At 43.2% G+C, this 25,453-nt stretch overlaps 1 protein-coding gene and 1 long non-coding RNA gene across 7 annotated transcripts in view; one reads left to right on the forward strand and one right to left on the reverse strand.

Annotated features, from left to right (window-relative positions):
* LOC111865222 (ephrin type-A receptor 4-A) overlaps positions 1-25,453 on the reverse strand; it is a 550,534-nt gene that overhangs the window by 129,615 nt on the left and 395,466 nt on the right. The window lies entirely within an intron of this gene.
* Positions 1-25,453, forward strand: part of LOC117282373 — a 102,817-nt gene that overhangs the window by 15,382 nt on the left and 61,982 nt on the right. Inside the window, exon 2 of the long non-coding RNA XR_004513104.1 lies at positions 9,409-9,494. This is a non-coding gene — a long non-coding RNA (uncharacterized LOC117282373). The remainder of the gene's footprint in view (positions 1-9,408; positions 9,495-25,453) is intronic.

The raw sequence follows: 25,453 nt of genomic DNA on the forward strand, positions 1-25,453 counted from the left end.
AGGATCGGTGCAAGGACATCGTACGTACTTTCTCTCGCTGCGGAATCGAAATCGACTGTTGCAACATCGCAGGCTGCTGAATACCGAACAACAGTGAAATCCGCGTGACCGGTAAAACCGATTTTGACAATATCGACATCTAGCGTGTGGGCTCCTAGTGTACGTACCATTATTTTCTTGATACAACCTATGTAGTTTATTTTTGTATGTCATAAATCACTGAAATTAAATTAAAATCGTTAGAGCCGTTTTCGAGAGATTCCATTTTGTTTTTAGGACGATGTGAAGGGTCCCTAATTCGAGAATACCGAATATGATATTTTCCTGAAGATACCACCTACGTAGCTTATTTTTAGAGATGGCGTAAATCAGTTAAATTAAATGAAAATTGCTTTAGGGAGTCTTCACTTTGTCTTGGGGCCGATCTGAAGGGCCCCTAACCCGAAAAAAACCGAATATGACTCAAATTCGTTCACCGTTCAGACTCTAGCGAGGCATACAAACACATACGAATATACAGATGACTGGAGAGCATATCAGAAACAGCCCTTTCGTAAAGGGGGCTAAAACGTGCAAATCCATTAAAACCTCGGTGCAAAAACACTGAAGATACTTTTACACACACGGCTGGCCCTGAATACGCTATCTCGAAAGCGAATTCAATTGCTGCTCAGCAGACCACAGCTTAGCGGTGGATGCCGTCTGGTTGGTGGTGCCGGTTTCGAGAAAACTGACGTTTCTGGTTCGAGTCCCCTTGAGCGTGTACCGTTACTTTCCTAAAAAAACAGCATACACACGTCTATTTTGGGATATGGTCTCCATAAATTGTTAACGTTTAATCAAAATTGCTGGACACGTTTTCAAGATAATCGCCATTTTGTTTTGTCGCCCATCTAAAGGGCCCTTATTTTTGGATCTGAAATATTCTGATTCACCGGGCACCGAATTAGGATGGATAAACTCACATTGAATAAACATAAACAAAACAAGCACCGTGGTTTTGGCCCGCAAGCGAGCGAACTCTACCGACAGAGCGGCCGCCGCTTGTCGGCGAAGTTAGTGCCAATCCAAAGCATAATAGACCACTGTGGTCGCGATGCAAGGGCCGAGAAGGCCCACCCCTTATACATTCATAGTGCCAATCCAGAGGTCCGGGTTCGATTCCTGCGTTACTAGATTTTCTGAGAAGTACTGTGTCTGGAAGTGCCAATCCAAAGCACAATAGACCACTGTGGTCGCGATGCAAGGGCCGAGAAGGCCCACCCCTTATACATTCATACAGCCAATCCAGAGGTCCGGGTTCGATTCCTGCGTTACTAGATTTTCTGAGAAGTACTGTGTCTGGAATGGTGTCCACTGAGCCTCGTGAGGATAAATGAGGAGCAATTTCAAGGAAATTGTGGCTCAGGTCTGGAAAACGGCAGTGGGGATTCGTTGCGCTGACCACGCGACACCCTTTACCCGCTAAACTTGGCACTCACACTGAATACGAACAAAAAAAAAAAGCACGTCCTTTCAGGTACTAGCGAGGGCCACACTCGCCACGAGACGGACACAGAGTCGGCATATCAAGAATCACTTGTCCGTAATCACGGGAGCTGGCAACGTGTAAATCCGCCAACATTTCACCATAACGTACCGCGTGATCACTCCGTATGTGCGAAAATGAAAAGCAATTTGTAAATATGCAGCATACACGTGCTGAATATTAGATCCCAGACGCTACGGTCACATTATGTTAGGTTAACTTTCATCTGGGAAAAAGATTCGCTTTCTGTGGTAAATTTCAGAGGGTTAGTGGCTGCTACATAAATTTGTGGAGCGCGTGCAGTTGCGTCATGCGACTGCAACAGCGTTCTACCAAACTGATAAGCAACGCGCCATGTGCGAAGTAATAAGCAAAACGAAGACGACTGACGTGGGTCCTTATTTAGGAAAGGCAAACGTAACATTAAAATGACAAAACAGAGATAACGATGACACTGTAATAGCAAGTCTGTACTTTTAGGCCTCTCTGCGCGTGAAACTATACTAAGAACATGAACGCTGGTAACAACCCAAGCAGCAGGAAAGAAACTTTCAGTTCAAGTCGGGGGCTGCATGAGAAAAATAAGGTATCAAACGAACGAATTAAAGATGTGTAAGATTTGAGGTTTTCACGGCGGTGACTATGAAGAAGGCAGTCTTCTGAGATGTGGCGCCGTGTACATATTGTGTTAACACTAAAGATGTGTTCACGGCATCGCTAGGATGGCTAAGGGCTGGACGATGGGGTTTGATTCCAGGCTAGGGATGAATCTGTCTTTGCGCCACCACGTCCCAAAATCCCGACTGACCGGCGTCCATCCATCTTCCGAACCAGTGGGTATCGGGGGTCTATCCCCAGGAGTAAAGAAGCTGAAGGGTTAACGTTATCGTATAACTCCATCTACAGCCGAGGCGAAGAATGTAAGGAGGGTACCTCCACAATAACCTACACGCTTTGATGGCGCGGAAAATAGGCAGGTAGACGACTCACTCTGAAACGAAAATAGGCTTAGAGACAAGAATGGACAGGCACCCCTTTCAATATAGAATTTGCTCCGGAGTGTTGCAGATCGAAAGGATGCACATAATAACAATGAATTTCAGAAGATCACTTTAAGTCTAGACAGGCTGGGGTCCTTGGAGGACAGGAGAATATGACAAATGAAATGGTTCACAAAGACACTTCTCTTAAAGAACGACGAAGAGAAATGAAATATGGGCCATGGCGACAAAAAGGCTGAAGCGTCAACTACTGCAGTCAGCAGAAAATTAATTTTTGCTCAGACTCGAAGGCACCACAAAGCTACAAAGCTTCACAAATATCTCTGTTAACACAGGCCATAGGCACGTCCGATATCCTGAACAGAATGCAAGAACAAAGAAATAAGGGAATGCAGCATCTGGTCACAGCTGAGAAAGACCGACTTCCATACATGGCTGTGCCGTACAGCAGTGGCCAAGATGGCGCAACTACGAACACTCCTGAGCAAACGATCTGCCACAGTCTTGAGACAAAGGGGCCTAACATGTTACAATAACTCTACTGCAACTGGTGTACCAGTAACGCCATTCAGCATGTACCGAGCTCGAATTTCGACCGGGTTACCTGGCTACAAGTTTCCTTTTGGTTTCTTCAGCCCTTCCCAGGCCAATGCTCTTGATATTACCACGCAAAAGGCAAAGGTACCCTTTCAGAATCCTTTCCCGCACACCATAAATCACGGCTTTCCCATATCACTCCAAGCTGCGCATCCTCTGTAAGTGAAACGGAATCATTAAATAATTTAGATAAGGAAATTAAGTAGGAAGAGATCTACCGTCTGAGATATAATGCCGTGAAGTCCTTTGAAAGCCTCGGCTTTTTCCCCCGAAACGTCAAATTACTTTTAACGCACCGCGTGGCGTTATATCCCCGAGGATAGATGTTTTCATAACCATCGGTGTGAAAACCTCAAATCCTATGAAACTAAATATCAGTTTCCGAAATTCTGAACTCGAAATGAGAAAACTCTGAAAAAAGCCAACAAGCTCATAATTTTCCTAGTGTGTACTACAGTACATTCAGAGCCGAAGTGAACATCAGGCGGGCCGTATTAGAGTTACAAACCAATATTCTTGCGCTTACATGTGTAACTTACCAGTTAGATTATTTATTACTTCTTATCTATAGCGATCCCTTGTATCAAATTCAAGGACGAGACAAATGATTTCGAAATCTATCAAGTAAAATGTGTTTGCACCGTCACGACTCCAACGGTTTGGACTCCTATGGTTTTGTTCGGATCTGATCATTTTATGATTAACAAGATACAGCTCTACATCCTTTCGATTCATTCCATATTAATAAAACGCATATAATCTAGAACGAGTGGATATTTCCGTACCCCCATACGCCTTTATGGTGCGGTGTTATGGTGCTTACAAGCCGGAAGGTCGCGCGTTATATTTCGGTGAGCTCACTGGATTTTTCAATACACTTGCTTCTTCCAGCCGCACTACGGCACTGGGGTCGACTCAGCCTCTAACAGAAATGAACACGAGAAATACAACGCACGCAGTCACAAGGGAAGGACCCAACACAGAACACAATATACACAAGAATATAGGAAGAGTACTCCCACAGGAAACTCGCGAATTTGAAGTGCGACGTATAGATGATAAATCTTGAAATATTTTAATATATAAACTTCATTATTATACATGACATATATACATTTTAATAATTTTATAAAGGAGACATGATGGCATACAGTGCAATGGTTTGACGTATATAAAACCACACCTGATGATGACACATTAGTGCCGAAACCTGTAGTGAAGAGAAGAGTGAAATTGTGTGCACTGTAAGACGGTTGGTACAAATACACACCATGAGAGTGAATCAGTGCAACAGGACGCTAAAATATAACATTACCAGGAATCTTCCGGGGGCGGGGGGTGAAGGGTGGACGGCGCGTAAGGCTGAAAACCTCACCGACATGTGCGCCAACTGTCTAGAAAATGTGGGAGCCTCGACGTCTCACAACCCTGTGGGCCTCCAAGGCCTTTTAAAGGGACAGCTTTACTTTTAAGTTAAATTCAATTAACATATTTAAAACTTGGGGCCCTGCATTTAGTGACTACGTGTCCAGACACGCTGTACCTACACGGCAATCGTATGAATCGTGCCAGAGATCACTTCAGCTGCGCCCTGTTGGCGCAATTGTGTGGGCCAACCATCCAGTCGGCATTCCGGCGCACTCTAGGGGTCCATTCCAAACCCAGAACCACAAAAACATATGGGTTCATACATAATTTATAATTATTATAATAGATTTACGCAACAAACAATAGATGGAGGCGATTAGATTAAACGAAGTCTCCAATTCGTAGTTTAAATGACAAAGGACTGCTGTAAGGATTAACTCTCACTGTTTTGTTCAGGCACTGGAAGCCGTTGTTTCTGTAGTTGGATACTGGGAGCATAGGCAGTGTACCAGGAATTACAAACTAATCCTACAGTAATGTGGTATCCAGTAGTGATCCGCCAGGTACAGGTTCGTGACCAGTGTGAGTAACGGATACTAGACGTAATAACTTGTTATATAATGACGGTTTCCAACTTGCACTGGCAACGTCATGTTCAGGAGCACTGCAAGAGAAGGAAAATATTATAAGCCAGTCGCCTACACAGTCTAGGGTCACCCGTCCCACAAGCGCTGCTCAGCACAACTACTGTTTCGTATTTTGGAGGTAAGGAATTCGGCCCTTGAGACCGGCTCCGACAGGTGTTTCATTATGTATAAATTTAACGTTCTGTATGGGTGTGAAACTTGGTCTCCGACTCTGATGCAAGGACACAAAGAGTTTATGGGCTCAGGAGAATGCTCAAACGTAAATGTATTCCCCAAGCATCCGACCTCGAAGGCGTATGGAGAGAAGTCCATATATTCGTTACGTCAGCACGACTTATTCAAATGTGTGGTCATACACACTTTGGCCGTCTTAACCCTACCCATTAGATAGGAAGCCTAGTGAACCACAGAGATGGTTTGAATGTGGTTCCAAAGGACAAATTCCTGACTTTCCCAGCCGCTTAGGCCGTGGCCAATTACTTTACTGAGCGCTCCCCGTCTCCTTTTCAGGGCTAATCCGATAATGAAAAGATTTTCGCAGTAAGGACCGGTACTATGTGTTATACGCTCGGATGGTGACACATTTACTTATTTATGGTTCATCTGACGGGGCTGTCATCATCTCAGATACAGTGCCGAATGCCAAGATGACTGGTGAACTGGAAGGGATGCGTAAGGAAACAGTCGCGGCTTTGTTAAGGTACTTACTATCTCGGCATAGCGGCCTCCGTAGTCTACAGGTAAGGTTCCCACCTCATGAATCGTGGTACGCGGGTTCAAACCCGGCGGAGGTCGTGGAATTTTTAAGGGCGGAAAAATTCAGGGAACAAGTCCTCCGGGAGGGACTTTAAGCAGTGGGTCCCGTGTCGTAGCTTTACGGCACGTAAAAGAACCTCATATCTCCTAAGGAGGTCACTGAGCCAAATTCAAGGACATTTCCCGCCCAACAGTAGTCTCTAACACCTCTGATAGATGGGGGAAGCATATAGATACCGAAAAGCCAGTAGAGCCAGAACTCGCTGGCTCGGTCGGGACTGATGGTACGCACCAATATCGGTAGGGTACAGAGACTGGTAGAATATCATAGAGGGAAGCACAATGGACCAATACTGGTCTGAGTGCATGGGGAAACCCACCCTCTCCAATAACTAACTAACTAACTACTATCTCGGCATTTGTATGGAGAGACTAAGTAAAACCACGAAAACCCTCCGCTCTCGGCCTATATTCTAAATGGACACATCTAGAATACACAAGTCAGAAGCTCTACCACTTCAGCCAACTTGCCTGTTTTCGTGATTAAATCAAGGAGGGTGACATGCAGTACTGGCAGGAAAAATAAACGCAAAGAAACCACCCTGCACGGGCCCTACAGAAAACACAGCCTGTATTGTTGACGAAGCCTGTTTACGGCCCCTTTGCCTATCAACAAACGTCCTATTATTGCGGGAATGTCTTTGCCGACCCGTTGCCTAGCAATGGATATATACCTGAATTACGCAATCCAATTTTAAATGTCGCGGGGATTACCGGGGGATGCGATTTATTAGTATGAACGGAACGTTGTCTTAACTACGTAAACACGCGAGGAGCCTAGGCAGAGCACACTGCAAGAATGCTGTTCTTATCAACGGTGACAGTTTGGAGGAAACATGGATGTGGAATTCTGACACATCGACAAATCTCGGCTCTTGTACGGATCTAACTAGGGGTCCATTTAACTCGAAACGAATCTAAAGGACAACCGTTAAAAACCATGCTAAAATATTCTAACTATTTTAATAACATTCCTGTTATCCCATCCAACAGGTGGGTCACTTCCATATATGCTGCGCAGATAATATTATGTTAGGTCACCAAAGGCGTTTTATTGCTTAGTTTTCTTTTATTTGCGTTCATTTGTCTGGTCTTAAAAATAAACTGGCAGGTCTTTACATAATGATCTTTGGCCGGGTGGTATGTTTCTTGTTTTGTATTTCGGACGAACTTGAATTTCAGTCTTTGTCTTGTACAGGATTCTTGTGAACGGAAAAAGTGGTTTGGCTCTGTCCGTTGGAATCTCTCGGCTTTGCTACAACAGTAAAATTCCCAGATCATGACGGCGTCTGAGCTACAGCTCTCAATACTACAGACGTTTGTGTTAGCTGGAAGTGCATGGCGAGCTTCACGCTCCTGTTGCTTTACTCCTGGGGGAAAGATCCCACGGTTCCCACAGATAAGATGCTGCGTAGGCTTCAGGGGGTCTGCATGTGCTGAAGACACCTGTACGTACCAAGAATCGATCTCTGGTCGCCCTACACAATGAGGAGCTTCATAACTTGTAACATCCGCCAAACATAATTAGAATCACATCAAGGAGGATGAGATGGGCCGCGATTGCTGCACGTATACAGACGAATTCATACAGAATTTTTGTTGAAAAACCCAGAAAAGATCACTAGGACGACTTACATGTAGGTGGGAAGATAATATTAAAATTGGTGTAACAGAAAGAGGGTTGGATGTATGGACTGGATTAATGTGACTCAGGATAGGGTTCTTGTGAACAAGCAATGAACCTTTTGATTCCGTAAAATGTTGCATAATTCTTGAGTAACTCACCGAATGGAATATTCAGCTCTATGTAGTTGGTTAGGCCTATATACGTAATATTACATTGCATTTTGCTTGCGAAATAGTTGGAAAGGGATCTCTGGGACACAATATGTTGTCCACTAGAATATGAAATATTAGAAACAAGTCACAGCCCAGCCAAAATGCTGGATCAGAGGTGAAGCCTTAACTAAGAATCGAAGCTTTGATTACGTGCAAGAAGAGCTATATGCCAACGGTCCAGTGACAAGAAGACTGAACAGAACATGGCCACAAGACATCATCAATCAATGAAATAGACTACATGTAGGAGAAACATCACTGGACGTTTNGTGGAGCGCTGACAGGCAGGGGAAACCCTCAAAATACTCGTAAACTTTGACCAAGCTCCACTTCTCCCACCATAAATCCCCGTAATTGAACTCCAGTCACCGCGGTGGAGAGTCGGCGTCTAACTGCCTAATCCAGGGGTTCTCAGACTATCCGGTTACCATGACGCCCTGAAATAATACAACAATTTACGTGACCCCCACCCCATGATACTGATTCGTTGAGATTAATGAAAGAAACATCCAGTACATTTACCTTTAGCGGTGTCTGCAGACTGCACTATACAATCTCGCCCAACTGGGCATGGACACATTCTTTGATAGCACGGGCACCCCCTTTACAATGGGGTCGCGACCCACAGTTTAATAAATCATGGCCTAAGCTATGGCACGGCCAGTAAGGGTTCACGAGAGATGACTCTGTGACGTGTGCTCAGCGATCACGTGATGACCACGGAGGGCAGATATACGTACACTTTCACTGTCAACGTGACGATAACATTTCGGTTTAAACGTTTAAATCATGATAACTTATTTTAAGCCGTCGGCATTTGAAAACATAATTATTCGTTTATGTATTTCATTTGCTTATGCATAAAATTCATTATGAATGACAAGAGTACGGTCGCGAGTTGTATAAGTATAAAATATGTGTACTGCTTAGAAGCATTACTGAGTGTGTTAACCTCCCTGCATTCCAAGCCCGTCCAATCATTTATTCTTAATGGACACAGGCGTATCCAGACAGCTTCGTAGTGTTTTACACGAGCGTGAAGATTGGTTTTTATTCGAGTAAAACAGCTCTTCGAGGTGCCTGAGACCAAACATTACGCAAAGTATCTATCTGGCCTTATGGGAACTGAAGTAAAAACTAACGAGAAAACTACAATACGAGGAATCTCACATATGTATTCTCCGTCCATCCGTCCGTCCGTAATGGCTCTACAGCCATTTGTTGGACCTTGGCAGATTTTTTAGTTCCTTGATCTTTGACGCAGTCGGTGACTCCTTGGACGGGGGATAAACCCATCGCAAGGCCGCTACCGGCACACAGGACAGCACAAACATCCATGCCTCAAGTAAGATTCGAACCCGCGATCCCAGTGATTGAGCGGGTGAAAGAAATTCATGCCTTGGACCACGCGGCCACTGTGATCGGCTCTTAAACGATTTAGTACCTAAATATATGTCCTGCCCCACTTCTTTCATAGCTCAATATTCTCATTTAACAGTATAAAACTTCATCAGCTGACTGGGAATAATTAAGAGGTGGAAGAGATAACTGAAGTAAAGTCAGCCATGTTCTCTATCCAAGTCATACAACTTTGTGTAAAACCTCTCGGCAGGTCACGCCTGAAGGAAAGTGCCCGACGGGAAAGCCCCGCTTCTCCAACAATGGCTAGGTCAAGGCGAAGAAGACAAGAAAACAAACGTAGGTACAAGAATACAGTTCATAATTCCTGCTTCCAATTCATTAAATAGTTCTCACTGGGCGTGAGGAGGTGGCCAGAAATTGGAAATTCATTGCGGCAAGATTTATTACACTAAGTCCTCAATATTGGAAGCCCCAGTAGAATTTAACAGTAATTTACACGTAATTAATTTAACAGTACCATTATTCGTGTTTCTTACGTTGACTTGACAGAGGAACTGTACTGCTTGTTTAGCTTATGATGATCTGTAAACTTGGTTTCGAGAAAGCTCGTTCTTAACAACACTGCATGAAATCGCTTCTGTCAAACAAAGACTGCCGTTACTACTTAGCCACGCTGGAAATATTTCGAGAATTATATGTGGTTTGACGATGACATAAGAAATATATGCGGTAAAGCTTCGTCTTTGATGCCTCCGAAACGACATCTCTCAAAATGCAGCTACTGGCAAGCAAAACAAATATACGGTGGTTTGTGTCCAAATTTTCCACACAGTAGGCTTTGAATCGTTTTTGTTGTTCCCACAAAATAGAACATAAGTAACTCTTGGGCAATGCTCACAATAAATGATTTTTCCACTTACTTACAACTGAAGTAAACATTGTGCCATACATATATTTATAATTCGGTCAAAGCCACACATTTCTCGACTTCTTCAGTTTCTGAAACTTCATGAAATCTAAACGAACGTTGAAAAGAAAGGGTTTCAGACATTATAAAGCGGACACCTAACAAAAACTTAACACCGACAGGAATTGCTGCCTCACTTGTTGTTGTTATTATTATTATTATTATTATTATTATTATTATTGGAGGGGGTGGGTTTCCCCATGCACCGTGACTAATAGTCTATTGTAAGTCCCCCTTTAATATTCTACCAGTCTCCATACCCTGCCGGTACTGGTGCTCGCTATCAGCCCCGTTCAGCCAGCGAGGCTGGCTGCGGTCCCGATGCTTACCCATCTACCGGAGGCATTGGAAACTACTTGGGCGGGAAACTTTTTACCTAATAATTTTGCTCAGAGGTCTCCTAGAGACATGAGGATCTTTTACGTGCCGTAAATCTACGACACGGGACCCACGGCTTAAAGTCCCTCCCGGAGGACTTGTTCCCTGAATTTTTCCGCCCTTATAAATTCCACGACCTCCGCCGGGTTTGAACCCGCGTACCTTGGGTGCCTCGCTTATTAAACGCCCAACTGTTGAGGTGTGTCTGTAAATAATTAAGAAATTTTTATCTATACTTTTAGGTGCAACGCTAAAATTGCTTCATAACATCTGATTTTGAACCCCTCAGCCTTAATAAAATTAAGCGCACCAGTCTATGGTAATTTATGTGAAGGGTTGAAATTTCTGAAAACACGGACACTAGTCTCTCCACATACACAAATATAAACAATAATGCTGCCTCAGATTAAGATGTTCTTACAGCGTCCGGCCATCTCGCACAACAGCATTTTGCAAACAATATTTCGCAAATCTGCTCACACCAGTTTTGTCACAATATCGGCCTGTGTGGGGGTTCCTTTATTAAACTATTAATGCTTCTTTTCTGTTATTCATATTCCATTACGCTTTGTTACGCGACGTGCTATTTCACAGTAGCCATTATTAGCCTCCACGCCATTTGTATTACTCCTTCCTAAACGCTTAATAACCTGTTACTTTGATTATGTAATGCGACGTATATTTAAAATTATATATATAAATGGAAAGCATAAAGGACACAATGGGAACAAGATTATGTTACTTCATCAGCGGTAGCTAACCTAGAAAGTACAGCGCCAACTTCGAACGAACGTATGAGCACGTTGGAGTATATACAAGAGCAAACATATATGAAGTCCCGTGTGAAATATCGTAGTTTGGAAGATAAAATTCGGGTGAACAGGTTATTATGAAAACTGAAGGCACCAAAGCCATGAAGTGACAAGGCCAAGGAGGAGGAGAAAGAGAAGACGACAAAGAAGAGGACGTGCAAGAAGAATAAGAAATCGTGAAGATATTGTCACATGTTAGTGAGCAGACACATGCTTGCATTGATAAATGGATTTATTGAACACTCATGATTCGTAACTACAAACATTCGCACTAATCACGTGGCGGATTCCTGTGCTTCCACCCTCACGGCTAACTTCCAGCTACGAGTGCAACTAAACTAAACTGAACGCAATGCTTCTACGCTACAAAAACCGGCAAGTTTACTTTAGTTTCGTGGGGTGGGGTAAGACTGAGTCCACTTGGTACGTCGGCCACTGTTTCGCCTATTGAACTAGCCCCGGATGACAGATGACGAATGTGGAACAGTCAGTGGAATGAGAATTGGCAGGGGAAACCAAAGTACTCGTAGAAAACCTGACCTAGTGCCACTCTGTCCACCACAAATCCCACGTGACATGACCTGGACTCGAACGCAGGAAGCCGCAACACCAAATACTTACTAGCATTTAGGAAACCAGTCGATATTCATTTCGGAAATCATATGAAACCCATAAATACATTCTGCGAGCAAAATACAGAGCTATTTTGTCAAATCACGTGATAAATAGTTGCCACTGTGCTTACTTACCTACTAACTCATGGAGCTGAGCTCATCTCGAGAAGCCGCCAATTCAGCAGCTACTCAAAAATTTCCCAGCATTTTATGGAACCCTAAGGTTCATTACCGTGTCCACAAGAGCCCTCCACTGGTCCCTATCTATCCAATCCATACCATCCCATCCTATTTCTCCAAGATCCATTCTAATATTGTCCACCCACCTACGCCTTGGTCTTCCCTGTGGTCTGTTTCCTTCCCGCTTTCCCACCACTTTTAGAGTTACACTCTTGCAGTTACTTAAGCCAGTCTTTCATAAACAAGACATCCTCCTGGAATGTTTTCAAATCCTTGTGACCCCGACGAACTGTCACCGACTTCTTTATCTAGCATATGAATTATCTCTGAACTTCTTTTCAAGCCATTTGTATCAATTAAAACGCCAATAAAAACCGAGACATTATCCATATGTCATTTCTTCTTTCGTCACGTGATGACAAAGCAGTAGACATTCTGGGAAACAAACAACCAAACTTAAACAAAAACCGAATGGAGTTAGTTTTCACTACTAAAAATAATTACAAAAACAGGGCAAAGTTAAGTCTTCAAGTGAAAGCATCCCCAGGCATCTGAAGAACTAAGACGTGAAGTTTATATAGACCTGAAGATCATCATCTGTCTTAAATTAAACCTAAACCAAATAAATTCTCCTGCTCTAAAGAAATGCGGTTTTGGGAACACATGTTCATTTCTAGCCACCCTCACAAGTTCTCCAGCACAAATCCTAAAGTGATATGCCTAATGTTGTAGTATCTTCACTGCGTGACAAAGGACATCAAAACAGCCATAATCACACGCAGAACTAGTCACATCACAAAGGCCTTCCTCAGACTGGCGAATCTGATTTTCAAAATTCGCGTAATACTAGTGTCACGAATATTAGCACGTCAAAGCAAACCCAAGGGTTAGAAAGTTGTCCTAATTTGACGTTTGACATTCTGCATACCTCGCGGCATCAATGAGATCCACTCACTGCTGACAAAAATCTACTGGAGCGGAAACAATCACACTACAACCACGACACTGCAAATGTATCCTCGTACTTCGTTACGTATTCAGAATAAGGAAACCATTTCTTTAAATTATAGGCCTATGCTGCAATTCACGTCGCTGGCTTCCCACCGCGGCGGCGCGGGTTCGATCCCTGGTCTGATCAAGTGGGATTTGTGGTGGACAAAGTGGCGCTGGGGCAGGTTTTCTCCGAGTACTTCGGTTTCCCCTGCCAATCTTCATTCCACCAATTGCTCCACAATCACCCTCACCTATCATCTTGGGCTGGTACAATAGGCCAGAAGTGGCCGCAGTACAAGGGACTTAGTCCCACCCCACTAGCAATATAAAAATTCTAAAACTCGACCGATACATTCTATTGTAGATCCCCCACCACCACCACCACCACCACCACCACCACCACCACCACCACCATCACCACCACCACCAAATTAGCCGAAATCTGTTCAGTGCCTCCAGAGGCAAAACATGCGAACCAAAAGGCAGGAACTCCTCATTATGCATTCGATGTATGCGCCCCCGGGATCGCAAGATATATTCTATGCCAAAATACACCAAACTGTAAACCAAGAGTCGTCCGTCGTTTTGAATGGGTGAGAAACTATCATTTTCAAACAAGAAGTCGCCTACTTCCCTTTGATACTTCGCGAAATGCACGGAGAGCTAGTCATAAAATTCTTGTATCGTCGCGTGTGTATTCGTTGCAGCGAAAACGTGTATGGCGAGCCACTGCCTAACGACAGGGGGGATACATATTTAACACACTTATACACAAAGACTGCAAGGTGATCTACAAAATAAGGGAAGCAGCTTTATTGTAAGAATCCTGTTGCGTGTCACACAGCGTCACGTCAACACAACGCTCCCCAGTCTCCACGTTCATACAATTTACTTAAAATATACAGTAAAACTTGGTTATAGCAACATCGGTTTCTGCGACACCTTGTCTATTGCGTCAAATATTCAATGGTACGAACTAATTCCTCATAAAGCAACTGTTTTTATACCTTGCTTAGTACGACATGCACAAATGCATCAACCTCGTATGTAACGTCATTTTCATTCCTGAATTTCTCTGATATCGTGGGAAAGTTCGATGTGTCTGCCCACCCTCACTTTCTCTACTTGCTGACGTGACTGTCCTGGAAGAATACGACCGCGGGCTGCAAGAGGAGCGTGGGTTTTATGCGAAAACAAGGGTGTGGGGTGGGACTGCGTGAATAGTGCAAGAGGACGCGGCAGGTTGTTAACTGCATTCCTTTCCTAGAATCTCGTCTAACAGGACCTCACATTGTCTACTTACCCTATAGTGTTCCTGCCTAAACCCAGAGAAGTGCAGTAGCGAAAACATGGCAATGAAAAGGAAAGTTTTAAGCATTGAAGAGAAAGTTAAAGTGATTCGTGAAATATTGTGTGTATTGTCAGTGAAAAGCGCTGTAATATGTCTTTGATATTACACATTTGGGCAATTCCACGTTAATGTTACGTTAGTCTGTACTTAACTACGTATTTCACTAAAAAATGCAACATTTTAACTCGGTTTTTGGTAGATTTTTACGTGACTAACATAAGGCTACTGTGGAAGTGCTCATTTCGGTTACAACGACATTCGTTTATAACGACACTATTTTTAGGTCCCTTTGATGACGTTATAACCAAGTTCTACTGTAATTCTAATGTGATTTAATTAATAATTAACAATTATTTTTAACATTTGATAGATATTAGTAACTATGTTTTAATGCTTTAACCTTCAAGACTAACAGGGTATTACAACACACGCATACAAAATTTGTAACTACATTTATATCAGTCCAACTGATCTTCTGATATAAATGTAGTTGGACCGATTATGCGAGAAATGAAGAAGTGTCAATTAGAGTCAGTGAGCAGAGGAATATCCTACACGAAATAAGAAAGCAGAAGGCTAATTGGATTGGTCATGTTTTACGCTGAAACTGCCTTATAAAAGAAGTTATCGAAGGAAAGATAGAGGGGCGGATAGAAGTGACAAGAAGACGTAAGAAGATGCTGGATGACCTTGGGGACAGAAGAGGATACTGTCATTTGAAGGAGAAAGCTCTAGATCGCATTAAGTGGAGGAATTGTTTTGGAAGAGACTATGGACCTATCGTCTGACAGATTACTGATGATGATTTATATCAATACAATTACTAATATAGATCCATATTAGAACAAAATCCAGCAAAGAGACGTATCACGAAAACCGCCTGATGATGACCCTGCTGGATCGAAACATGTAGCACGATACAGACTAAAAAACAAATATTAAGATAGTGATATTCGTTTACTTTTGTGGAGATTGTTGTGTTGACGGCCATACAATAATACCGCACAGGGAAAGTAGGCGACGAATTACAAAGGCAATTACCAGTTACCCTGAAAGCGACTCTTTGTAGTTTGTAGAAAGAATGTAACCGCAAGCGTCTACGCCACAAGCAAACGAACTTGCTATCCCAATAAACAGCGCCTGATGGCGTGGAAATAAACGCAAGTATGGCTCTTCCCCATTACGACACGCGTTATTTGGCATTCATCACTCCATTTGTCTGCATATTTCGAGGCGATTGCCACGGCGTGAAGAAAAAGAACTGCCACACCTGCCGTCTATTACCGTCACGTTAACATGTCATTGAGAGATAGGTGAGGTACAGAACGCATGGAAAAGAAACGTATACAAAGTTTGGATAGGGAATTCAGAAGGTTCACTTGGAAGACCTGGACGTAGATGGAAGGATAACACTGCTGGTGGCGCATTTCTTTATTCCAGTCTAAATTCATCACGCATCAGGTGCAGAATGAGGTAACCAACGAAGGTAAACTTGTCCCTGCGTTTAACTAATTTAGCACTGCGCCATGAAGGCGTATGGGGGAGTGGATGTATAGATAACATTTTCTTGACCTCGGCACTAGTCGGAGGTGAGTGGTCACGCTCCTGCCGCTTTACATCCGGTACCCATTCGATTGTACGCCGGGTGGACCCCAGAGCCGGTCTGGATGACGTGAAGAGAATATTCTTGACTACCGGGACTCGAACTCCGACCCCTCGGTCGTCCAGCCCGATGCCAGTCGCTATACCGACTACGCTATCCCGGCTTTAAATCATTTCAGCAAATGTCCCTGCTCTGCCGCTTCAATTTCTTCCGAAGGGTCGATGATTCTGAGGTTTTCCGTGTCATTTTCAACCTCTCATTTCAAATTTGGTTATGTACATTACGGAACCCTTCCCCGGGGAAATACGACGTGTAGTTACCCGTAAAACTTCCCATTTTCCAATAAAATCCCTGCCTTTATCCCAAATATGTAACAGTCGAACAGCAGCTTCTTCGGTCGGCTGTAATCGAAACCTGACGGAGGGTTCGGAAACACTAAGATGCGATGATATGACCCAGCTGAAACACCGACAGTTTTGCATGGTTCCGCTGCTTAAATTTCAACGGATGCACCCTACTCACCTGTAAACAACCACCCAGTGAAATGCTTTAAGCTACACAAACCATGAATACGGTCTGTGTTCGTGTATTGCAATATCGGACTAACATGGACATGGGATGAAAGGGCAATATTCTTTTTCCACGTTTGAAATATGAAACTCTTTCATCCTTTGTACCATTTCAGCATAAAAAAACGTAGTTAATATCCAAACATTTATTTACCCGTCAAAATGTTCAATTGTCGGTTTTTAAATCTTTCATTTCAGTACACAGCTTCATTTATGAAAATCTGCATCATATGTTGCCTACGTTTCAGGGGCCCTGTTGATAATCAATGTTTAGCCCTTGTCAACGGGTGTCTGATACCTCACTTATCATGTACTGCTGTAAATGCCGACATGCTCAAAAGCAGCACTATACCCGTTCTTCTCTCTGAACACACTGCTGCAACAGAAACTACAGTAAAACTTGGTTATAGCAACATCGGTTTCTGCGACACCTTGTCTATTGCGTCAAATATTCAATGGTACGAACTAATTCCTCATAAAGCAACTGTTTTTATACCTTGCTTAGTACGACATGCACAAATGCATCAACCTCGTATGTAACGTCATTTTCATTCCTGAATTTCTCTGATATGGACATTGGACGTAATTTAGAAAGTGTGTATTGGGCAAGTAACAGGAAACAGATGAAGATAACTGATTACTGTACTCGTATCTAGGTACAGTAAGGCACAACAATTGATGTAATCTACTGTAATTTGGTGAGTAGGCCTACCTTTAATATACAGTATTAGTGCGGTGTGTATTGTCAGTGAAAAGCGCTGTAATATGTCTTTGATATTACATATTTGGGCAATTCCACGTTAATGTTACGTTAGTCTGTTCTTAACTACGCATTTCACTAAAAAATGCAACATTTTAACTCGTTTTTTGGTAGATTTTTACGTGACTAACATAAGGCTACTGTGGAAGTGCCCATTTCGGTTACAACGACATGCGTTTATAACGACACTATTTTTAGGTCCCTTTGATGACGTTATAACCAAGTTCTACTGTACATTCCTGTTTACCGAGGAATGGAGTGTGTCTGGCGCTTAATTTCCAAAACGAAAATTTTAAGTGTAGTTGGGTTGCTCCTGTGCCTATGCTCAACACCATAAAAGCTATCCCTGTAACAGGCCATGGGGACCCATAGGGTTGTGAGACGTCGAAGCTCCCACATTTCTTAGACAGTAGGCTCACAGATGGCAGTTAGGTTGTAAACCTTACGTGCCGGCCGCCCTTTACCGCCAGGAAGATTCCTGGTAATCATATCTGTCAGAGGCTGAGTCACTTCGGGACCAATTACTCACCTCAAAGAGCGCCATGTTGCCTAATGACGTGATGCAAGTGTGTTGATGTTTAGATGTTTATTGATACGGAACTGTACGTGATGATAAGTTAACACTTTCTGCGAACGTTACTGTTACTCTGTATTGGGGATCGTATTATCTCATTTCTTCGAATGATGATTACCTCAAATGTAACATAAATCTCTTACCAGTGGACGTACAGCAACAGACCGCGTATTCATTTACACCAATTATTCGTGGCGCCTTCTCAATACAACGGATGGAGCTTAAAGTAAATCAGACGTTGGGTCATTTCCAGGACCACCTCTGTGGTGTAGTGGTCAGAGTTTCTGGCTACAGATCCATCGGCCCGGGGATTCCCGGCGCTACCAGATTTTCTGAAAAGCAGTGGGTCTGGAACAGGGTCCACGCAGCCTCGTGAAGATAATAACTGAGGCGCTATTTCAAGGAAATGGCGGCTCCTGTCTAGAAAACCAAAATTAACGGCCGTGGGGATTTTTCTTAATTGTAGAAAAAACTGTAAATTCAAAAAATGCCTATGCAATGCCCATCCGGCCTTCTGTAGCACATTCTAATAAACATCTTATTCGTTGCGCTGACCACGCGACACCCTATATCCGCTAAAGTTAGCACTGACTTCGCCAACAAGCGGCGGTCGCTCTGTCGGTATAGTTCGCTTGCGGACTAAAACCACGGAGTGTTTTTAGTTATTTCCGTAACATTTCCCTGTTTGTAAACTTCAGCGGTAATTTTCTAAATATGTCCCGTGAAAGACATGTGGGTCTTGGAGGTGTTTTTCCGGGCGTGGCACGGAAACGTTACCACTAGCTTCCATGCCCACGGTGCCGCGTCTCACAAACGACACGGCGTCGAAGAAAACATAATGATCTTCCAGAACTCGTTAAGTTTTCGTCATATGCTTGTACTTATATAGCGATGCAACAGACTCCATGTGAAGCTAATAATCACTCAGGTGATAAAGAAACTGCTCTACCTTTAAGGAATACGGTGGTTTATTGTCGTAATTAACAGGAACACAGTTAAATCCAGTCCACGCCCTCGTAACCAATTTCTGTAAGACGAATTTAACATCCTTCCATCTACACCTACAACTCCCAAGATCTCTCTTCCTTCCACATCTTCCAACGAAAATATTTCTATCCATTGCTTATCTCTCCATGCGTACTACACGTCCTGGCCATTTCATTCTCACTGATTTAATCACTATATCTGGTAACGAGCACAACTTTTGCTCTCAGTATGCAATATTCTCTGGTTTTCGTTTGACATTCTCTCACGCGTTCCATCCGTACAGCTTACAACCAATTTCTTTGCATAATTTCCACGGGTTAAGCTCCAAATGACGTACGAAGTTTGTTCCATGTCTACATTCCTTCTCCACACAGAACGTCACTTCCGGTAGCGTATTATTCTTCTCTTTTAAGCACAAAGACAACGTTACATTTTGCAGAATGTTATATGCACTCACTTAGGCCCTATATGGGGCCTCTCTTCTAAACGACAAAGTCTGCGCGTGTGTTTCCGGTTGTTACAGGCTCGCTACATAGGAGTCATACGTTTGTTGCTGACGTGGCAGTCGCTTCCCGATCAACCTAACGTCCATAAGGAGAAGTGCTACATAAGCACGTTTGATATAGCATTGAATCACGTTTAAATATGATCGTGTTGCTGTGCAGACAGAGGCGAAACGACAACCAGAATTGCTGGACACAAAGAGGCTCTCATTATGACTACGCACATTACCCACAAGTGTCCGTTCGTAGCATGATTTGTAATTCCCGCAAGTGTTACTTGACACTTGACCCATGGCCTACTCCGGCTATCTGAATAGTCTTTATTTAACATGTTCACACACAAAGTTCATGTCCAACATTACGGTAAAACCAATATAAATGGAATTATATTAAACTGAAAAACTATATTTGTCAGGAATATGTTTGATTCCGAGAACAGAGTCAAAATGTATGTATATTTGCGTTAAATACGCGGAATTTTAATTTTGAAGCAAAACGAAAAATACCTATTCGGCGTAAAATAATTTGCACAAATGTTTAGTGTATTCTGCTCACATAATCTGGCAAGACTTGTAACATTCACCAAAATCTGATTAAAGGTTAGTGATAAGTATGAAGCCAACTCATGGCCTTATGGTAACGTGAAGCCTTGCGACGGGCTGATCCCCCGTCCAAGGAGTCCTACCGACTGTCATAAGTTTAAGAAACTGAAGCGAAACAAACGTTTCACGGATGCCCTGTGCTCCAAGTGGGAGCAACAGGAATGATGATGATGAAGGTAAAATAGGCTGTTTTGGACTAACATGGCTGAAGATCGCAATGGACCAACGAACAGCCTCCTCTTTTTACTTTGCAAGGAACGCAAATGGTGCCAGCTGAATACAACCTGTCGTACATATTTATGAAACAATTTGTGAACTTCAACAACGGGTATCGTTGAGTTTCTATACAAACACATAAACAAAAAGTGCTTCTTCTGAATGAAAATGGCTAAGAATTCAGTGCAAACACCGGCACTGCCTAGCCGTACTGCAACTGGCGCCTGTCATCCCATGAATAAAAGCAGAGCAGCGTCTGTCCGGAAACCACAGTCATTAAACAATGTGACAATCCCAGAGATACAATATTGACACCGGTGCATTGTGTCAACTCCAATGGCAGTCTCACGCCAGGCAAGTAACACCATAATTAGCACTTTGACCTCTCAGATGGAAGAATCGGTGAGGCTCTCCCTCGTCAATGGACACCATGATGGGGTGAACAATACGTCCAGACACCCGTTTACCTCTGTCATCCTCATAAGCAGACCTGCAAATTAATAGCCCAACTCGTATGAAGTCTCGATCACTGCGCAATTCCACGTACAATACCTCAACTAGTAAAAATCGCTTGCCGCGTTAACGAACTTCACTTCGGACTGCACGCGACTGCGTTTCCGATTAAAGTAAAAGCTGCAATGCCACGATACAATGATGGAGTTGAGTAAACAGTCCACGAATTTTACCTTCGTCCGCTTTAAACGACGCAAAAGATAAAGACATACACGCACAAGATAATTTGCCAACTGTTTTGTATGGGTATAACAGGTTTTTCCTTACTTTTAGAGAAGAGCACAAAGCACGGCCGCTTGAATACATATTTTCCGTTAACAAGGATGAGAAACCTGAAACAGGTTAAAGCTTGGGATTCTGCACGATGAAACATTCTGTGATGCACGGGTCACCTAATATTGTTGGCGCAGTGACGTCAGTGCTACGACGAGCTGCAGATATGCGCAGGATAGGATGAACGTGGGGTGCATACGAAACTTTGTGGCGAAGTCTTTTGGGAAATGTTCATCTGGAGAACAGAGATAGGATAACATTACGATGGATCTTTCGAAAACGCTGTGAGGATAAAAATAAGTCTGATTCGTGTCAAGTGGCGAATTTTGGTTTTATAGATGCTGAAGCTGCAGTTCTGCAAGCACGGCACGCCTGTTACTTTGATAAGCGAGTAGGTAAGTGGCATTAGATGGTGGTGAATGGTCAGCTCCACGGTACCCACTGCTATGAGGATGGGTTGACCCCTGTGCACGTCAGAACACTGTGGCGAAGAGAGGCATATGTTGCTACTTCCAGCAATGGAATCCAAATTCCTCAGCCCTAGAGCCCGTAGCCCGTCGCTATACTTAATAAGCTGTCACAAAGCCGCGCCATAGCCCAAGGGGTTAGTCGCTGGCTTCCCACTGCGGCGGTCCGGGTTCGATACCAGGTCTGGTCAAGTGGGATCTGTGGTGGACAAAGTGGCGCTGGGGCAGGTTTTCTCCGAGTACTTCGGTTTCCCCTGCCAATCTTCATTCCATTAATTGCTCCACAATCACCCTCACCTATCATCTGGGGCTGGTACAATAGACCAGAAGTGGCCGCAGTACAAGGGACTTAGTCCCACCCCACTAGCAATAAAAAAAACTCACAGAATAAGTAACCACGGCCGAGACATACAGAAAACGACGGCGAAAAAAAAAGACAGTTCATTTCGAGATGCATAAAAACCGTCTTCGAGTTCATGATGATGATGACACGATGAAGTATAAGCAACCAAGTAACTGCGTGCATGGTACAGAAGCTAGTTATTATTCAGTGGGTGAAGAAATTCCCTGTCTTTCATGCAACTACACAATTCATCGACGACTTCGGAAATACTTACAGAATCCTTTCCTGAAACAGCTCGGTCGAATTATGATATTTACAAGCCAGATATGCAAATTAATAGCAATGGCGAAGTATCTTCTCAGTCAACTCCAGCAGTCTGTATCTATTTCGTTCCCCCATTCCACCACGAAATCGTATACCCCCTAACCACATGTCCACTTCTCGGAATTAACTTCGACTGGGCTTCACGCTTAAGGCCACACACGCGTAGTCGTATAATGACGGACGCACAAGAAAAAATCTCGAACGACTATCAACGGTTTAAAACCCCTTTAATTACACTTAGGTAAGTGGTTAATTGGTACTTAGTTAGGCGTTAGAAAGTAGTTTTCTGGCTTGTATAGACTGACTAAATCTCCTTGGATATACAACAGCGAGGACCATGTTACTTGTTTCCTCCTTTCTTCTATTGCTAGGAATAGTTTCTTGTCCAGTGCAGCCGTACTAGTTTGTCACGATAATAGTCTCCTGGGAAGCACACTGTTCGTTTGTTTCTTCTTTACTTACTAACAGTTTTCTTCGTCCAGTACAGCCAACGACTGCGCATTTCTGTTGGGACAATACAGCAGTGGGCACTACATGACTGTTACTTCTTGGTTAGAAAATGTTTCACAGATCAAATAGATCTGCAAATTGTACATGGCTGTCGAGATAATGACCCGGTGGGAAGGAATTTCCGTTGCGACTTTCAGCTGCAAGTGCCTCTTTCATCCAATGCAGCTACATATTACACAAGTCGGTCCGGGTACTTTCAAATTGTTGCTATTCTTGTCCTCATCTCTCGATGAATCTACTCTTGAAAATTAAGACTGGAACCATTCTAGCCCCTCAATGTACTGAACCAACTCTTACGGCATATACGGTAACTTTGGGCGTTATGTTTAGTTCGGTAAGACTGTCAACAGCTCTCAGTTAAGAAAACAGCCTAACTACTAAAAGAGAAGTTTGCTGTACAAGAACTGTGGGTCAGAGGGCTGTAGTTTCGAAAGGCTTGGTTCCACGACTCCACAAACTTCAGTCCTCTGGCGGTTATTCATCCATTTCCTGCAAAGCAATTGACTGCAACAGTGACATCTGGCACAAACTTGTTTTTTCTGTGATTTATTTCATTCAGACCTGGATATTCATTAACATTAACAAAACAGGACACTTATCCCAACTGTTGTTAACCTTACCATTGCATAACGGTGTAACTTCCGCCGTGGAGGCCCAGGTTCGATAATGTGGAATTAAGTTAACAAAGTAGAACTTGGACGGATTTTCTCTGAGTATTTCGGTTACACTCACCAACTGCTCCATATTCATTTATCATCCTATGATTAAATAACCAACTAAAACAATATTTTTGTATAAGCTTCGCGGATTACTTCTCGACCGCCTTCGGATCGAAAATCACCAGGATATTTAATACGTTTTCACTTTCCCCTTCTGTACTTCTCATAAGCCTATTACCGTATGTGATGAATCATCTCTGTACTTCTGTATTTGCTTTACACAGGTCTACGCGGTTCAATCGAACTGTCATATTTTAAACAATTATTAGGATAAAAAATGTCTGATTTTACTTTTGTATGCCCATTTTGTTCGTTGTTTATTGACCTCATTCCATCAACATGTTTTTATTTTCCTTTGGCACTACAGCCCCAGTGGACCTAGGCCTACCTCCATGAACTTCTCCGTTCACTTCGGTTTTTCTAGATCTTACACATTCGGTAGGACTCCTTGGGCGGGTGATCAGCTCGTCGCAAGGCCTCTACCTGTACACAAACACAGAAAAACGCACACACACAAACTAAACATCCATGATCCCGGATCAACATGTTTGGCGACCGCTTTTCTGGAACGTGTCACTTGCACACCCTCGCATTTCTCACCCACAGCAAGCTAGCCAAACCACGATTCTCTGTGCTTGTAGAGCTTTCTTATCTGAGGTTCATTTTATGGCACGGAACGCCAGATTTCAATATTGTCGTAATAATATTTGGTAATCTTCGGTCCAGACAAGATTCCTCATCAAATATATCGGAGATTAATTAGTACCGGCTCTCGTACACTGGAGAATCACACACCCGTTCGAGACATAGCAGACAGACGCCAGTAATTTGAAACATACGGCACTAACAGGTAAGTCTACCGTTCCACAACAAGCCGAATTTAAACAACGTCATTTGAGCGCCTTGATATTTTACTGTTACCTACATAACAAGGGATACACATGACCATTTTCCGGGAAAATCTCCAGTTCGTATCTCAGCCGGTGAAAAGTAACGCTACATGAGATACACGAAATTCTCTTCAGACCTTTCACGGAACCAGCAGCATATCGCCTATATCCAACAGTACAGACAGTATCATAGGATCTGAAACTGCCAATAAAGCACTCCCAACGCATCATAGGAACCAAACGTAAAAGCAGCCTAATAACATCCCTGGCAACACTGCAACTCTAATTTTTATAAAAATCTGTCCCTCTGCTTAACGCATTAAGCATTACGCCATGAAGGCGTATAAGGGAGCAGATGTATAGATCCACATTTTCTTGACCTTGGCACTAGGTGGAGGTGAGTAGTCAGTTTCACACCCCGGCCGCTTTACCCCCGGGTACCAACTGGATAGGTTGGGTAAATCCCAGAGCTGGTCTGGACTACTTGGAGAAGAGAAAATTCTTGAACCTACCGGGAACCGAACTCCGAACCTCCGCCGGCCAGCCCGTAGCCAATTGCTACACCGACTGCGCTACCTCGGCTCCTAACTACAAAACATCACAGCCTTTATTGTACTCAGACATATATATTACAAGTGTTGAATGTTAAATGTACGTAGGCGATCCCATTCCATTGCACTAACCTCCAAAGATGGTACTTTAGAAAGGTAATATGTAAGGCGACTTTACTGATTGAGAATTTCAGAATACGTTCGTTACACTCGATAGCTGCATTGTTCTTTTTACAATAGGAACCATACTCTTAAAAAATGAACGGCCACTGCTTCCTCCCGCATACAAATCCGAGCTGCATGAATTAGTTACGAAAACAGAAATCACACACACAATTATTGTAACAGTTCCCACAGAAGTATATATTTCGGGTCAAATTTCTAGAACTCTGCGTGTAAGACCATACGTCCCAATCCAATCAATCATGAAAAAATTATCAGAGAAAGTCGAAAGGTCATCATCCCGTATTCCAGCAATTCGTTCCATATTCTACGCCAAAATCACTATTACTGTGAAGAGTTAACGATTATCTCAGCCTTTCACAGAACTGAGTTGGTCTGCACATAATTCATGCCACTCTCTGTAGCTCACACCA

Source organism: Cryptotermes secundus, unplaced genomic scaffold (genome assembly GCF_002891405.2).
Source record: "Cryptotermes secundus unplaced genomic scaffold, Csec_1.0 scaffold614, whole genome shotgun sequence".
In the NCBI taxonomy this organism is placed as follows: Eukaryota; Metazoa; Arthropoda; class Insecta; order Blattodea; family Kalotermitidae; genus Cryptotermes; species Cryptotermes secundus.